This window comes from Elephas maximus, chromosome 2, assembly GCF_024166365.1.
Source record: "Elephas maximus indicus isolate mEleMax1 chromosome 2, mEleMax1 primary haplotype, whole genome shotgun sequence".
Taxonomy (NCBI): Eukaryota; Metazoa; Chordata; class Mammalia; order Proboscidea; family Elephantidae; genus Elephas; species Elephas maximus.
The window spans coordinates 135,423,658-135,437,931 of NC_064820.1; the positions used below are offsets into that span (position 1 = coordinate 135,423,658).

At 41.5% G+C, this 14,274-nt stretch overlaps 1 protein-coding gene across 4 annotated transcripts in view; it reads right to left on the reverse strand.

Annotated features, from left to right (window-relative positions):
- Nucleotides 1-14,274, reverse strand: part of SNX24 (sorting nexin 24) — a 166,967-nt gene that overhangs the window by 103,867 nt on the left and 48,826 nt on the right. Inside the window, exons 1-2 of one of the 4 annotated variants that reach the window (XM_049873578.1) lie at nucleotides 9,108-9,449; nucleotides 2,400-2,470 (exon numbers count right to left, since the gene is read on the reverse strand). The exons of 1 other annotated variant lie outside the window; for it this stretch is intronic. The gene's annotated coding sequence lies outside the window, so the exon portion shown is untranslated. Of the gene's footprint in view, nucleotides 1-2,399; nucleotides 3,404-9,107; nucleotides 9,450-14,274 lie in introns of those variants that run through there. 2 more of the 4 variants (XM_049873577.1, XM_049873576.1) reach the window with 2 other exon arrangements.

A 14,274-nucleotide genomic window follows, 5' to 3' on the forward strand; every position in this document is an offset into this window, starting at 1 on the left:
AAGACAGATGTGGATGACAATGTGGGGATATTGGAACCTTATCCATTGCTGGTGGAAATGCAAAATGGTACAGGCATTGTGGAAAACAGTGTGGCGGTTCTTCAAAACACTAAAAATAGAATTACCATTGCCCCGGCAATTCCATTCCTAGGTATATACCCAAAAGACCTGAAGGCAGAGACTCAAAAAGAGAACTGTACAGCAGCATTGACTGCAGCACTATTCACAAGAGCCAAAAGGTAGAAACAGCCCTGTGATGTAATGGATCACTTTTGTATGACCTTTCTAGCCATGGTCTTGTAACTCCCACCCAAGTGACTGGGCGGGACTATATGGATAAGGTAATTATTGCCCACTAAAGGGATTGGTCAGTTTTACCATTCTGCTGAGCTTGAGGTAAGCCATTCCAGGGGCCAGAGAGAGAGAATCCCACCACCACCAAGGAAGGACAGTTAGGAGCCAGCATGTCCTCTGGCCCCAGGATCCCTGAACTGAAGAGTTTCTGGAAGCAGAGACAGAAAGGGAGAGAGCAAGCTATAACCCTGAAGATGGTGAGAAGCGATGGCAGGAGAGACCTGGCAGCAGAGCCCCAGCAGCAGGAGACAGAGTAGTGGGCTTCCTAGCCCACAGAAAGAGAAAGTTGAGTGCCTTTGGACAGAGACTGAGGGCCAGTGAGAGGTGTGCCTGTGAGCACAGCACCGTGGGGAAGAGCTGTCCTGATGGAAGAACTGTGTCTTTCAGTGTTCCTGAGCCTGAATTATAACCTGTTACTTCCCTAATAAATCCCAAATCGTGAGTATTGTCTATGGGTTTTGTGTGGCCATTGCAATGAATTGTTGAACCCTGCAGAGAAGTAGAGGGTGCCGTGGGAGGGACAATTGATGTCAGAGTTGGTAAAAATGGCAGAGAGATAAGGCATGTCTGATCTCCGCCTCATAGGAATCAGCTTTAGGCTGCTGATCTTGATTCTCCTTCCCCCTTGGGAAGTTAGAGGAGGCAAGGCACTGCCCTCATGCCATTTTTACAAACCTAAATGCCCATCAACAGATGAATGGATAAACAAAATGTGGTACATACATACAATGGAATACTACTCAGCCAGACAGAGAAATGAAGTCTTGACACATGCTACAGTATGAAGGAGCTTGAAGACATTATGCTGAGCAAAATAAGCCAATCACAAAACGACAGACACTGTATGACATCACTTACATAAAAAGACAAGAAAAGGCAAATGTATACAGACAAAAGTTTATTAATAGTTATCACAGATGGGAGGGAAGAAGAAGAAGAGGGTTAATGGTGATGGAAAAATCGTATTAAGGGTAGGGTTGCAAGGCAATTATTGTAATTGCTATTAATAAGTTGTACACCTACAAAAAGTTGAACTGGAAAAAGTTGTGTGATAGATATATTTAAAACAGTGACAAAAAAAAAAAAAAAAAGAGTAGCTGCTGAGCCAGTTATGTACAACCAACTACCTCGTGGGATTAGATTCCTTGGTTTGGAGGTTTACTGTCATCACTTCGTGGGACATCCCAGCTAACTGGCCTAACAACATGTTTAGTGTTTCTGTTCTACCTCCAAGTTCACTGAGTAGAGAGCTCGGAGTCTTAAAGGCACACAAGCAGCCATCCACAGCACAACTGGTCTCTATTCACCTGCAGCAAGAGAGGAAGAAAGAGAGTCAGGAAAAGGAGGAGGATATGAAATGTGTGGCTAATTGCTTCCATGAACAACTGCCTCCTTTGCCATGAGAGCAGAAGAACTGGATAGTGCCCAGCGACCATTACTGAACATTTTGACTGAAGATTCCATGGAAGAATCTTGATAAACCCTTGAAACTATTACCCTGAAACAATCCTTAAACCTTAAATCAAAAATATTCCCTGAAGTCTTCTTAAAACCAAACAATAGTTTAGCTTAACTAGTAAAAAAAGATTTGCCTTGAGCATTAAGCTCTTTTAAGAACTATCTACATGGGACCGAACTGACAACAGCAACCCCAAAGATGACACAGGAACCTTAGAGGGCAGTGAGTTTATGTTAATGAGGAGGCAATAACTCAGAAGAGTGAGAATCCTTGCACAACTCAAAGAATGTAATCAACGTCACAAAACTATGTCACTGAACTACATGTAGAAACTGTTTAAAAAGAGAGAGAGAGAGAGAGAGAATGCTGACAGGTTGTGATAAATGTACCTAATGTCACTGAATAATTTGTGTGGAATTTGTCAAACAGGAACCTAACTTGCTGTGTAAACTTTCACCAAAAACTCAATAAAACATTATTAAAAAAGGAAAAGAAAGACATAAAAAGATATACAGTGAAAAGTCTCCCTCACAACCCCAACTCTTCAACCAGCTGCCACCATTCACTCCCTTCTTCAGGTACTCACTATTAAGCGTCTCTCAGGGATCCTTTCGGCCTTGTTATGTGCTGTGCGAACAGAGTGTTATTTCCTTCCGTCTGCACAAAAAGACCACACATTACACACCGCTCTACCTCTTGCTTTTTTCACTTAGCAATGGATCTTGGCAATCTTCTCATATTGGGACACAAAGCGCTTCCTCTTCCTCCTTTTATTGCTACATAGTGTTCTATTGCATGAATACTGTTACCGTAACTGTCTTTTTGGCTACACCTCTTTGTAGACTTACACAAACTTTTTTAATTAGTTTTCACAGTGGATAATAGAGAAAATGGGTAGAACCATAACATTTTTTCATTTCCTTTATTGTTCTTAGTCAAAACCTAACAGTAACTAACTGTTTTTGGTACATTCTACATGAATAATCTACACAATCAACATGCTACATTTTATAATAATAATTTTTCCCTTCCATTATTTTAAAACATCTGCTGTATATATTACACATAACAGGATCATTTTCCTGTGTATTTATATGGAAAAAGTGCTGGCTGTTACAGTACCCAATCAGTTACCCTGAGGAGATGTCAGCTGTCAACCGTGTCCGTGGCAGCGATTTCCCTCTCCTCTCTCCCTTCCCACTCTGGGTGAGCTGTCATGTTTCTAGTTTCTGACGTGCATTTACATCACTCAATGACATCTGACAGCAGTGAAAGGCCACAGAAAACTGCTTATTGATCAGAGCAAAACTAGTTGATGGAACAGATGAGGTTGTATCACAGAAATGCAGCCACATTCAGGGGATGACATTTTGCTCCCCTGTACAAAAGAGCTTAATGGAATACAACTTCATTATATCATGCCACTTGTGCTTACAGCACCAGCCCGACCTCCTGACTGTTTTGTCTATGTGGTGATGAGCACAATCTATTTGTGCTGGTATCAATGTATTGCTAACCTGATTTGCTCATGAACACTTGCAAACTACTGGTGAATCTGTCTTAACAAATACACCAAAGGACACTGAAATCTCAATCTTAGCAAAATCTAATTGTACTGTCCTTGGGAAAAAAAAAAAAATAGAATTACCATTTAGTGAGCCATAACTACTCAGAATGCAGTGGCTTTATAACTTTTATACCACTGTGTAAAGAAGTTTAAATGGGTATTTCTTTGATTCTTGAAGCAATGCCAGGGGAAAAAAGTAGATAACTTGAGATACAGTCAAAATTCTCTTATAAACAGATAAATTTAGTTGTTTCAAAGAATTAAGATACCAGATTAGGGTCCTCTGCATACAAATTAAAGAGCCCTGGTGGTGCAGTGGTTAAAGCAATTGACTGCTAAAGGTCAGCAGTTCGAAACTACCAGTGGCTCCGCGAGAGAAAGATGTGGCAGTCTGCTTCCGTAGAGATTTACAACCTTGGAAACCCTATGGGATCGCTAGAGTTGGAATCAACTTGATGGCAGTGAGTTGGGGCATACAAATTGTTGTTTTTTGGTTTTAAAGATAACCATTTTAACTCACTTTCCACTGCCAATGCCAAGGCAGACAGATGGCTCTATAGTGATAAATCAGTTACATGCCTGGAACAGGGGTCAGTAAGCCAGACTGACTCCTAATATCTTGCCATGTGACTTCTCAAACAAAAGAAAGAAAAAGGTAGCACATGGAAAAGTTTTTTCCAGCCGTCCCTCGATCCTAGGTTAAAAAAAGAAAAGAAAGCTAACAGGTTCCTCTCATGGTTGTCTGGCTTTTCTCTTTACTCCTTAATTCTTCCCTTGAGAAGCAAGAGCTCCCCAAATTAGGCATTCTCACACTGCCTTCCACCTTCTGCCACAACTGCTGTATCTATCTGGACTTTACATTTTTCTTTAAATAGACTTTTTGAAGGTGAGAGTTAAAATAAATACAATAGAATCAAAGTGCTGTTGTTAAAATATGTTACTTGCGGAAAGTTCTGAGCCTGAAACTTGCTCTCTTCCTTACAAAGAGAGATGTAAAATAAAGCCAGGTTAAAGACTAGAATCGAGCTTTCAGGGATTTTTTTTTTTTTTTGTAAGGATGTAGGATTAAAAGATAAGTGAAAAAGGAATAACTTTCTCCCTGTGTGAATCACTGTTATTTAATATCTCGGCACCACTTAAATCATGTCCTTTAGCACCAATGGCCCATACTCCAAACCGAGGGAACCCTGGAGAAGTGCATTAAACGACCAGGCACTAGAGCCATGCTTCCAGAGTTCAAGTCCTGTTCCCTACTGTGCGAGTCGCAGCAAGTTATTTAGCTTCTGTGTGCCTCACTTTAAGGGGCCCTGGTGGTTAAGTGCTTGGCTGCTAATCAAAAGGCAAAAGGTTGGCAGTTCAAACCCACCAGCCAAATCTGCAGGAGAAAAGATGTGGCAGTCGGCTTCCATAAAGATTACTAACCCCACCCCAGCCTTGGAAATCCTATGGGGTAGCTCTACCCTGTCCTACAGGGTCGCTATGAATCAGAACTTACCGGTGTCTCATTTTATTCCTCCATAAGGTGGGTACTAACAGCATGTAAACCTTGCTCTGAGGAGTAAACGAAATTATGCATGTGAAGTCCTTAGCATAGTATCCAACACTAGGAAAACGTTTAATAAATGTAAGCTGCTATTATTCCTTTCTTCCCCATTTCTTTACTTAGGCCTTCAGGATGAGGACGAGGAAAAGAATGGACAGAAGAAATTCGAGGCAGAGGGTGAGTGAAGAAAAGAAAAAAATGGAGAGAAAGGGAAAGAAAAATCTATAGGTTAAGACAGAAAATACAGAGTCTGAGTAAGGGGCTTTTCAGATCCTGTCCAACAGCCTCTGCGTTGATGAAGCTTTCCTTCCCACCTCACCTAAGCTCTGTGTCTTCCTCCCAGACTAAGATCATTGCTCTCCTCTGGCTTCCAGTAACACTGCGTTCAAGCCTTGGTTGGTTTCATGTTTCACACGTGTGGCCCTTCCTCAGACTTGGCACACCCTAAAGACAGAGGCCAAGTCTCCCCTTAGGACCTCAGGACCCAATACAGCACCAGCCCTGGCTTGCACAGAATGGAGGTGGCTAAACAAACACACGCCCTGATCACACTTCCTCCCCAAGGCCATGTCAACACTGGCCAACTCCCATAGCTTGCCCAGGCCTCCTCTGCTTAAGTAGATCTGACAAGGAATTTTCTGGCATAGATTCTGATTTTCATGTACAACATCAGCTCAAAAATGAAAAAAAGTAATAGAAAAGCAGAAAGGCATTAAACGTAAATGTTTATTTCAAACTTGCTAGATTCCTTAAGAAATACTATGTGTTTTGCCATTTCACAAATCACACCCCATAAAATGCTTCAGCTATAGTCTTTGTATTTTGAAATTACTAAAATAAAAATACTCTTTTTCAACGGCCCAGATGTATGCCTTTGGGCACTTGTAAACTCAGTGATCTGAAACACAGGCCACATGCTATTTTCCCAAATACATCTGCTTCATACACTTTGTGCTCCTGGTCTGTATGTGTGGCACAGACTGCTCTATTAAAGGGGCAAGATGGGCAAACCTCACTTTTATCAGTAACTGCATGGCATGGATCAGCACAAATCCAATTCCCACCTGGAAGTGGACCCTGGGTTCAACTTCCCACATTTCCATTCCTTGTCACCAGCCACTTCTGTGATATTTTCTCTCTCACCCTAACCAGAGTTAGGGCAGACTTCATCCCTAGCCACCCTGAGCCAGGTCAAAACATCCCTGGCCACCAACGGCCAGGTCACCGGTAACCAGCCATAGGCTCAGAAGTCTACACAGCTCCCTGAACTTCAGACCAGGCAGCCCCTCCTACTCACACACTCTCTCCTTTGGGTCCCCTAGGGCTAATTCATAAGCTAGAAAGCCTCTTTTTTCATAGGCTGCCCATGCAGCCTTTCTTCATCACCTAGCCACCCGAAGCTGATTCCTCATCAGTTAGGACCCTGTCCTTCTGACTGCCTACACAGTCCTCCTCTGAATTAGCCACCCTGAGTCAAGTAGGAATCCCATTACACCTTATGAGTTTGTTAATTCTCTATAATGCCTCACAAAATTCATGGAGACTATTATCTGCACAGAGCCCTGGTGGCATAGTGGTTAAGAGCTTAGCTGCTAACCAAGAGGCCCGCGGTTCAAATCCACCAGGCACTCTTTGGAAAGCCTATGGGGCCGTTGTACTCTACCCTACAAAGTCACTAGGACTTGGGATCGACTCAACGGCAATGGGTTTGGTTTTTTTTTTTTAATTACCTATACTTATAGTTACACATTTATTATAACCAGAAAGGATACTGGCAAGGTCATGGAGACTCCCCGGTATAGGACATCCATTGTCCCCAGGGAAGTGCTACCCTCTACCTTTCAAGTATGTTCTCACCAATCCAGGAGGCCCCAAAAGACAGAGTTCCAAGGCCCAGGGTCCCTTAGTCATTGGGACCTCAATGAATATGCATGATCAGGGTCTTAATGCATAGTCATGATCAATCCAATCAATGAATATGCATGACTACATCATCTCCCCTCCCTTCCTGAGGCCTGTTGTCAGAGTAGGGCCTGTATAGTCTACTTATTTACACATGTTTAAGTACTGCCTGGAAACCCTGGTGGCACACTGGTTAGGAGTTTGGCTGCTAACCAAAAGGTTAGCAGTTGGAATCTACCAGGCACTCCTTGGGAACCCTGTGGGGAAGTTCTACCCTGTCCTACAGAGTCACTACGAGTCAGAATCGACTCGCTGGCAATGGGTGTGGGTTTTTGTTTTGTTTTTTGGTAAGTATTGGCTGGCTATTTCAGAAAACAAAGAGCACCTTAATTGCTTAGGCTATTTTCATAAACCAGCGACAAAAGCCAAATCAAGTTCTGTGTCCTACACAACACGGAAACAGAAAATTGGCCCAAATCAGACCCACTCCACTGTACTCACAATCAATAAGGCACACAACAACCATTTTAAAAATATGATCTTGATGGAACAATAGATATGGCACCATTGTGGATCCCAGAGTGAGCCAGGTGCTGCATGATGACAAAGACAGTGACTATGTCCCCAGACAGCCCAGGTTTACTGCTGTTATCCCAGAGCAGTTCTCATTTAAAAAAAAAAAAAAAAAAAAATTTCATTAGCACCCCTTTAATTTTCAAAAGTGTGTCAGTTTGGATGTGGTCATCCTATTGATGAAGAAGAACACCTTACCCCATGCAGCTTCTTAGGATCTTAGTACACACCTGACACTTTCGTGGTTCATTGTTTCACCATGAATTTAGTTTTATATACATACCCTCCACTTGACTCTCAGCTGTTATTCTAATTCTGTTCCCAGTGCCTAATTTACCTTGCCAAATAAACCAAACTGACTGCCATCAAGTCGATTACTTAATAAGCTGTGGTTGGACGATTAATCCTGAGACATTTACAACTCAAACAGGCTAGACTATAACTGATGGGACAGAGTTTAACCAGGAAGGTAGTGAATGGTCAGAAATTCATTTAAATGAGTCAATTATTTTCTGATTTGAATTTTTTTGTTGATATCATGTGTTTTCATTAACGGAAGCATGCTGAATCACTGAGTGTGTCTGAATTTTTGGTAGACAGTGTGGATTTTTTTTTTTCTTTTCTTGCCCTACCCCATAAGCCTACCCTGAATGTATCGAAGGACATACGTTGTCTCACAAATTCTACCTCCAGAATCCACAGGGATATATGTGCTCCAAACAAAAATTTCAAAATTTCTATTTTTCCTACCAAAAATTCAAACACCTCATACAATATCCTATAAAAACAGTAGTTTGAGGCACAACCCATTAAAGAAGTTTCAAACTGTTATGCAGGTCCCTGTCTGGCGGTAGCACACACTATCAGTGAGAAAGCAGCTTCCCAAAAAACCTGAGAGGTGGAAAACATAAGTGGGAGAACAAGTATCCCATTCCTTACGAAAGAGTTAAGCTTGAATTTTTAGGCATCTCCCTGAATCTGAAAGCTGTAATTACAAATGTAATTACAAATGTAAATCCACGGACAGGAGCAATATCTGAGTTAGAAAGTGAGAAGGACCTTAAGCTAATGCTCAGAAAATTTGGGCAGATCTCTAAACAGGTGATCCCAACTTTATATTTATAATAAAGCTATAGTGCTTTATTATAAATATTTTTAATGCAATTAGTATCTGTATTTACTAAACTTCCCACTGAGGTGAGGGACTGTTGTTGTCCTTAGTTGCCCTTGTTAGTTAGATTCTAACTCACGGCAACCCTACGTGTGCAGAATAAAACTGCTCCATAAGGTTTTCAAGGCTATGACCTTTTAGAAACAGGTCACTGGACCTGACTTCCAAGGTGCCTCTGAGTGGGTTTGAATCACCAAGCTTTTGGTTAGTAGTGCAGCTCTTAACCATTTGCACCACCCAGGGAGGGACTACTAATCCTGAATGAGTGGCTAACATAGGCAACCCCAATCAATACAGTAAAGATCTAGAATCACAGGTTCCCCTTCTGGGTGATGGGACTTTTCAGAGTGTACTGGTAAAATGAACCCAAATATCAGGAACTAACTCTCCCGCACATCCCTTCCCACCTCCCTCCACTCTGCAACCCTTGCCAGTAACCTCAGGATGAAATTAGGATCCTTATCTACTAAGAAATACCTGAAATCAAATATGCCTACGTTAGTCCAGTCTCACATCTACATAGCCAGAGTGTAATTACCTTCGCTGAGAATATTGAAGACTTAGAAGAACTTCTCTGAACTGAAGCATGTACATTGCTACATACTTATGTAAAGTGCTCCTGGGAACTAAGATCTTGCACAAGACTGCCTAGAAGCTGGCTGCACGTGACAGTTCAAAAGGCAGAAATGCCTGACAACCACTCAGAGCATGCCTGGAGCACCAGGCTGTCTTCCTTCCATATGGCACACGACCTAAAGCAGTGGCATTTTTTTCTCCAGTTAAATTCCATGCAGTCAAAGTCAAAAGAAAAACCAATCTCAGATTTATTATCAAGGAGAAATGCTCACCTTTCTTAGCTGACATGATCCTTTTGGACATAGAGTTCATTTTAAACAGCATATAAAACAGAAATAAACATGATCCACATTAAGCCAAGGTATCTGATGACATGTAAATTACTAATAGCTTAAGGTTCTATAAAACATAGGCAAAAGCTATAACTAGAAGCTAATTTTCTAAAACCTAGGAGCACTGTAATAGATTGAATTGTGTTCCTCAAAAAGTATCCATCAACTTGGGTAGGCCATGATTCCCAGTATTATGTGACTGTTCACCACTTTGTCATCTGATGTGAATTTCCTATGTGTTATAAATCCTATCTCTGTGACGTTAATGAGATGGAATTAGCGGCAGTTATGTAGACTCAATCTACGAGATTAATCTACAATTTAAACCAATCTCTTTTGAGATATAAAACAGAGAAGTGGGGAAAAAAAAAAGTGAAAATTAATTAAATAAAAGAGAAGTGAGTAGAGAGACCAGGACCTCATACCACTGAGAAAGAAGCACTGGGAGCATGGCTTATCCTTCAGACCCAGGGTTCTTACCCTGAAAAGCTCCTCAACCAGGCAATACTGATGACAAGGACCTTCCCCCAGAGCAGACAGAGAGAGAAAGCCTTCCCCTGGAGCTAGCACCCTGAATTTGGACTTCTAGCCTCCTAGGCTGTGAGAGAATAAATTTCTATTTGTTGAAGCCACCCACTTGTGCTATTTCTGTTATAGCAGCACTAGATAACTAAGTCAGAGCACGTAATTATAAATTTAGAAAAGGTATTTAGTCATTTAACAAACTTAAAATAGTTAAGAAATAAGTAATATAATTTTTTTTTTTTTTTTTTAGCTAAGTATTCCTTTGGGTGACTGCCTTGCTTACACAATCTATCATTCTCAAGCTTCTCTTGCTCTAGATTTTAAAACTACATTAAATTTCTCTTGCACGCTGCTGGTAGGAATATAAAATGGTGCAGCTACTGTGGAAAAGTTTGGTGGTTCCTCAAAAAGTTGAATGTAGAATTACCACAGGATCCAGCAATTCCATTCCTAGGTATACACCCAAAACAGTCGAAAGCAGAGACTGAAACAGATACTTGTACATCAATGTTCTTTCCAGCATTATTCAAAAACAGCCAAAAAGTGGGAGCAACCCAAGTGCCCTTCAACAGATGAATGAATAAACAAAATGTGGTGCATACATACATGCAGATACAGTGAAATGTTATCCATCCATAAAAAAGGAATGAGGACCTGATACCTGCTACAATGTAGATGAACCTTGAAAACATGCTGACTGAAAGATGCCAGACACAAAAGCCCACATGTTATATGATTGAATTTACATTGATCCCTAGAACAGGCAAATTCATAGAGACAGAAAGTAGATTAGAGGTTTTCAGGGGCTGGAGGGAGGGAAAAGTAAGAGTTATTGCTCAAAGGGTACAGAGTTTCTGTTTGAGAAGATAAAAAAAAATTGCGACTGCATAGAGGTGACTATTGTAAACACTGTGAATGTAATTAATAGCACTGAATGGTATACTTAAAAATAGTCAAGTGACTAATTTTAAGATATATATATTTTACTGCAACTAAAAAAACTATGTTATGCTTAACCCATGTAACCCAAGAAATAATAAGGGCTACAAAAAAACATAAGTATTTTAAATGAAAAAAAAAAAAATGCATAACGTGTCCTGTCTCTTACTGTACAATTTAACTCTAAGACCAATTAGACACAACAAAATTAAGGTCACAGTTAGGATCAGCAAAAACAAGGAAACCCTCCATGAGACGGGCTGATACAATTGCTGCAATAGTGGGCTCAAAAACACCAACCATCATGAGAATGGTGTAGTACGCTAGCAACATTTTGTTCTCTTATGTATAAGGTGGCCATGAGGCTGAGCCGACTCCATGGCAACTAACAACAACACAAGTCTGACCTCCAGACTGCAGACAGCCTAGAGGCAGCTGAAATACTCAGAAAGGCAAATTCAAGAGGCATGGAGGGACAGAGCAGCCGAGAGACTGTTGTAGGAGAGTGAGGCACTGGCTACCTGCCCAGGGAGATGAAAAGGTGGGACAGCCAAAGGAGACAATGGGAGCAGAGCTCAGGAGCCATAGGTGGGTGCCCAGATGAGAAAGAGACAATAATTATTTCTGTGCTTTATGCTGGCAACCTGGATTGCTGGTGATGCCCAGAACAATAAAGATACAATGACAAAAACCATTGCTTTTTTGTCTGTTTATTTTAGGAATGGGGGAGAAGGAATAGAAGTAATGAAATTAGCCACGGACATCTTGAATTCAGGTACCTACAGGACATTCAGATGCAGATACCTAGTAAGAAGAAAAAGTGGATACAGTGATTCCAAATGGACCACTTCTGGAGGAGGGGTCCAGAGGCTGGGCATCAACTGGGCATTTGTTTATTCTCAGATGCCAGGGTCAGACAGAGCAAGAACATTTGTGCAAGATACATCCAAGAGAGAAAACAAAAGATCAACATCCTGGAAGACAAATCTATTAAGTCCAAGGGGCAATGACAGGAGACAAAGTCAAAATAGGCAGAGTCTAGGCAGACTTTGGACATGTTATCAGGATGGACTAATCCTTGGAGAAGGACATCATGCTCAGTAAAGTAGAGGGGCAACAAAAAAGAGGAAGACCCTCAAGAAGATGATTGACACAGTGATCGTAACAACGGGCTCAAACACAGCAACAATTTTGAGGATGGCGCAGGACCGGGTAGTGTTTCACTCTGTTGTACATGGGTCACTATGAGTCGGAACCAACTCAACAACACCTAGCAACGACAACACTGGCCAGGTGTATATCATCCCCAGCCAGGTGTATAGCAGTGAAAGAACACAGGAGACTGTGCCCCTGCAGGTGAGACTCAGATCTCAAGGGGGGGAGGCTGGCAGCAGGTGGTGAAACTTATTCTAGCAGGAATGACAGAGCAAAGTTTTCAAATCAAGGAAAACAATACCAAGAAAAAGAAGTTCTCGAAAATGGCCAGGATACCCCACCACCAATAATACATACATACTGTAAGTCTACTGTTTACATCCAGACCCTCATGCCATTGTCCTGCACCCACCAAAATAAGGGACATTTATAACACTCTTTGCCTCCAATTCTTAGACCGTTTTTAGGAATTGCCCTATCAACCACAGTTGGCCTCCCTGTTTAGTAATAAGAAGGCTTGTAGACCAGTGGAAACCCTGGTGATGTAATGGTTAAGAGCTTCAGCTACTAACCAAAAGGTCAGCAGTTCAAATACACCAAGTGCTCCTTGGAAACCCTATGGGGCAGTTCTACTCTGTCCTGCAGGGTCTCTATGAGTCAGAATCAACTCAACAGCAACACGTTTGGGTTGGGTTTTGTAGACCAGTGGCTGTATATCATTACCTACAGAGCTTTTTAGAGATCTCAATGCCCTAGCCCCTACGCTAACCAATAAAATCAGGGTCCCAGGGCAGAAAACAGTGTAAGTGGACACATCCAGCCACCATTGAAATTTAACAGATGTTTACACTTTTCATGTTTATTTTAATTTCACTTTCTCTTTTTCGTTTTAAAAACGGAATGTTATCGATTCAGCCAAAGCTCCATATTTAATATTCACAACAACACTTGTCCCCCCTTCCCCAGACAGGGAATTCAAATTGCTGTGGAGTCAATTTTGACTAAAAGTGACCTTACAAGACAAAGTAGAACTGCCCCATAGGGTATCCAAAGAGCGCCTGCTGGATTCGAACTGCCAACCTTTTGGTTTGCAGCTGAGCTCTTAACCACTGCGCCACCAGAGAACTCAAGGCTGCAGGAAATACGAGCTGTGCCTGCAGATACACAACTGGGAGTGGTGGCACTGCAGAGGTCCAACCCTCCGTCTGACTCCAGGCATAAGCTCACTGCACTACACAGCCTGTAGGAACTAGGATTTGGGAGGGGTTTTACTTTGAGTACTGTATTATTAATTTAACGGAGTGCTGGCAGCACACTGGTTAAGCGCTTGGCTGTTAACCGAAAGGTCACTAGCTGTTCCCCAAGAAAAAGATGCGGCCGTCTACCCCCGTAAAGATTACAGCCTTGGAAACCCTGTGGGGCAGTTCTACTCTGTCCTATAGGGTCATTATGAGTCAGAATCAACTCCACAGCAACGGGTTTGATTTTTTTGGTTTTGTTATTAATTTAAAGGTTATAAACAGAATTTATATTTTATGCTGATGTGCCACTGCATTTTAATTGCTATATGTATTATGTCTTGCAGTCAATTTTCCCCTTGCCATCCAAAAGACCACATCTCCATTTTTATTACGTATATCAGGGAAGAAGGGGTTGAAGGTGGTTGAACACTGGCTTTGCAGAAGCACATCTACGCCCTCGAGTTTCACACGGGTATACTCTGTCACCGTAAACCTTCCCAAGCCACTCTTCAGGAAAGCATCAGCCTTCTTCTGAAAGGAAAAGTCACACATAAGTATTTCAGACCCGAGATCACAATTCTCAGCACCCTGCCTACACACACACAGCTTTTAGAACATCTGTATAGTCTCAACACCTATTCTAAAACTGAAGAAAGCATTCCATGACACTGTCAATTCAATATCAAAACTTTATAAATAAACAAATGAGCATCTTGGTTTTTTCCCCAAAAAGGCAACAGAAGACAAAAAATTAAATACTTTTACTTTTTCAAAGGGGTGAGCAGGAGAGTAAACCCACAGAAAAAGACTCAGATACTCAAACAATTAAGTTCCACTAAGATTTTAGAAAATATGGTCAGAATAGTTTCTTTCATTACAGGGGGGAAAAAAAAACCTGAAGAATAGCCTAACATATATACATAAAAAAACCCATTGC